The following is a 3,932-nucleotide window of genomic DNA, read 5'->3' as shown; positions in this document are numbered from 1 at the left end:
GAATTTTCAGTTCAGACAAATCCAGTGCTGAGAGATAAGAGAGACTCCAGGTAGGTGTTTTATGGGCTACTGATTTCCAGGGAAGCCCTACTTCCTTGAAAACACCCACCCACCCCCACACACACACACACACACACCACAGAAAAAACACAGAAAATATTTATATTAATTTGGAATCATATATCTTGTGTAGGCTCAATAATTATTTGGATTTCAGACAGAAGTAATCATTTCTGTTATGTATGTTCTTGGGACACCAATGTGTTTTAGCCTATCCAGAGTCAGACCACAATCTCTTTATGGCAAATATGAATTCAATTACCTTTGCAAAATGATGCCCTCCACAATTGTAACATACTTGTTTACTGTCTCAATGCTCCCTATCCCATACACTCTTAGACAAAAAGGGTTCCAAAAGGGTTCTGCAGCTGTCCCCATAGGATAACCTTTTTTTTGGTTCCAGGTCGAACTATTTTGGGTTCCATGTAGAACCCTCTGTGGAAAGGGTTCTACCCGGAACCAAAATGGTTCTACCTGGAACCAAAAGGGTTTTTCAAAGGGTTCTCCTATGGGGACAGCCGAAGAACCCTTTTTGATTCTAGATAGCACCTTTTTTTGTAAGCGTGTAGGGCCAGAAAACCTGTCACACGAGAGTACACTTCACCACTACTTTCAATGACCATTCCGGGATTGAATGAGTCAAAGCTTTAACTCTCAAATGTAATGCCCTTGCTTAGTGCTGTGTAATAACTAATAATGACGCAAGTGCCTGATTTTTATTATAAACATTTACATTTTTTATTTGCATTGGGAAACACCTCTTCTAGTAGGCTATATGAAAAGACGTTGCCTCATATTGGAAACTTTTAATTCATTAAAACAATGCCGACTGAATTAACTAAAGCTTAAATCTTTGATTGTTTATATGCTAATTCGAATTTAGTGAACAGTTCCTTGCTCATCCTTCCAGGGAAAAACACAGTGCATTCACAGATGCTGACTCCCATTGATTCCCTTAGTAAAGATATCATTGTCCCTATAAGCAGACTAATTCATTTCAGGCATAATACAAATACCAATTGCTTGTTGGGTTGATAACAGAAGCATTAGAATGTAACTATTAAACATTCGAAGAGTTTCAATGTCAATTGCATTTTAGCTTCATAGCAAGTCGGTGGTTTGAAACATTTCAAGATCACAGTATTAGTATGATGCAAGATGCACAGTGTGACTTACTCCCTTTATCAAAGTCATGCAGTATTTGTTTTTTTACGGCTTGATCCGAGGGATGTCATTTCATTGTGAGTGAGCTTTCAGAAGTTCAGTGACAACAACAACAAACACTAAATTGATTCTGAATATTTCAAATGCAACAACTATTTGATTTTATACCCAGCCTGCAACGTTGGAACTTCTGCCAAAGTTCAGCTTTCGATTTCAAAGCGCTTCTGACACCCAGCCCACTTATCAATCAATAGTAGACCACTGCCAGAGGAGACTCTTTAATGAGCATATTAGTTTAAATGATTCACTGCAGACGGAAACCACGTCTGCTCTTTTATTTGGATATGATATTTAGGACTCTCTCTATATCCAGTAGTTGATGAACGTTTTAGCACCTTGTACATTCCAGTATTGAGTCAAATTGTGTATGATGGCTAGCTCTCACGCAGAAAATACGGTGTGCTGCACAGTGTCCAATGATTTGAATCAACAATGCCATTCCACGTTTAATTCAGCAGACACCTACCTATGTCATGAGAAATTACAGCGGATCCTCATAGGAAAGCGTCATCCATTCCATAGCCATTAATCATAAAGAAAGCTGACTCACTTCCAAGCCCTCTCCAACTTTCCTCTGCAACAACCTGCCTTGTCATGGAGCAGACTGGGTTGCTGTGAAGAACTTTGTGACAAATGTTTTTTTCAAAAGTGCTAATTAAATCAAATGTTTACTTGATTGATTGATTCTCTCTCTCTCTCCCTTTCTCCCTCCAACTTGCTCTCCCTACCTCTCTCTCTCTCCCTCTCTCTCTCTCTCTCTCTCTCTCTCTCGATCCCTCTCTCTCTCTCCTCTCTGCAGCCCTTCTATGGTCTGGCGGCTGCTCTAAAATGGTTCCTCACCATCTTCCTGCTGTAAGTGTATCAGAGAGATCAGAGCAGCGTCATCAGCAGTACAATGACTCGGCACAAAGTAAGGTAAACACATCTCAGACCCCAGTGGGAATGGGCCAAGGAGAGAGAGGAGGAAGGAGTCATATTTAATTCATATCTCATATCAATTCAGGAAAACCACACTCTACCACACATGCAGACACATGCTGATATTGAGAAGTGTCCCGTGGCCAGCTCCATGGGAACCACATCATTCTCGTATCCGCCCGGCAGCTGTAGCCGTCTCAGGGCCCAATGGCTGCTAATCAAATGGTCCAAACAGGAAGGTGATGTAAGGGCCGGTTAAGGTCAATGGCTGTTTACTGTCGTACGATGGATGGGCTGACCAGCCTGCAAGGCACAGCTGTGTTTTACTACAGGATAGCTCCATTTAGCTGTTCTGCAAATGGATGATGAGGTTAGGCATGGTCTAAGGTTTTCGGAGTGTCATCCATGCAAGCTGATGAAAAAATATGTGTCTAGAACGAGGCATTGCACTGCAGTATGACGTTTGTGATGTATTGAAATTATATAATTGTACAAGCATTCACATCACACAGTCAAACCACTGTACCATAAATACTGTACACAGGGGAAGGGACTGGCTGGACCACTTTCTAAAGCAATTTATCTCACAGATATGCTGGAGTGGGGTTAATATGTGAGGGAAAACAGTGATGCCTGACTGATTTGCAGCACTAAATGGAAAGAGCTCATTTCAGAGGGAGGGAAGGCTGCCATATTGATTGCTTCCTGCCAAATCTCATTTGATGAAGAGGTCCAGGCGGAACACTGCTGGTGCCATTTGTATCTCATTTGCTCAGAGCAAGTCTGAGTCACTGGGTGGAGATACAGTGTGATGGTCACAGAGGAGGAAACCCTCCGGAGAGGAAGGAGGGATCCATGGGAGGATGAGAGAGATGTTCATTATGCTCAACAAGATCAGCCTGAGGGAAGAACTGTTCAGAATCACTGATCTACAAATCATCTTGCATCAATATATATATATATTGATGCAAGATGATTTATATATAGAGAGAGAGAGAGAGAGAGAGAGAGAGAGAGAGAGAGAGAAGGCAGGAGAAAGACAAGCAGAACTCTAACTGCCCAAATTGATTAGAAGGTAGGCTGTTTTAGAGTATATTTTCAATTGTAGGAAATGGATTGTCTAGTTAAGCCTACAATGACAGTGAATGAGTAAGGTTGGTTCAGTTGGCAGAGTGAACAGTATGTTATTACAGTTAAAAGTGATAGAAGTACATTTGCCTGTAATTGAATTGGACTCCATAACGGCTAAGCTAAGCTGAAATTGTGTCTGTGCTGCTACTCCCTAGAGATGATGAAAATGCAGCAAAAAGAGGGTACAGTTTTTTCAGATTGCCACTAGGGGAAAGCAAACACCAAATACTGTACATTTCAACAGTATCTAATTTTAGGTAGAGGTGAACTAGGCAATGTTGACTAGGCATTTTTTGCAAAAAAATTAAGATGCAGTTATTACTTTATATTAAAAAGTTAAATTACAGCAATAGGTTGATGGGTACAAATTGTATCATACAACTGAATAGGCTCTCGTATGCTTTGGTCCAGACACATTTTTATATCTTTACAGACACGATTATAAAACATATTTCCATAGAATCTAAAATCATGAAATCTATGTGCAGTCTTATGGTTAAAACATGTATTACTTGTGATAATAGCTTATATGGCTTAGAGACCTGTTTCATACAGAAACATGTTTTTTTATGGAATACTTGGTTCTTAGTGGTAAAATA

General features: G+C 40.3%; 1 protein-coding gene across 1 annotated transcript in view; it reads right to left on the bottom strand.

The window, feature by feature from the left end:
• Positions 1-1,486: 1,486 nt before the first annotated feature.
• The window catches only part of LOC106609095 (laminin subunit beta-1), a 30,066-nt gene continuing 27,620 nt past the window's right edge, over positions 1,487-3,932 (bottom strand). Inside the window, exon 33 of the mRNA XM_045721919.1 lies at positions 1,487-3,932. This exon is cut by the window's right edge and continues 266 nt beyond it. The gene's annotated coding sequence lies outside the window, so the exon portion shown is untranslated.

Source organism: Salmo salar, chromosome ssa07, assembly GCF_905237065.1.
Source record: "Salmo salar chromosome ssa07, Ssal_v3.1, whole genome shotgun sequence".
In the NCBI taxonomy this organism is placed as follows: domain Eukaryota; kingdom Metazoa; phylum Chordata; class Actinopteri; order Salmoniformes; family Salmonidae; genus Salmo; species Salmo salar.
The sequence above is the reverse complement of the archived record's forward strand: the minus strand, read 5'-3'. Positions and strand labels throughout refer to the sequence as shown.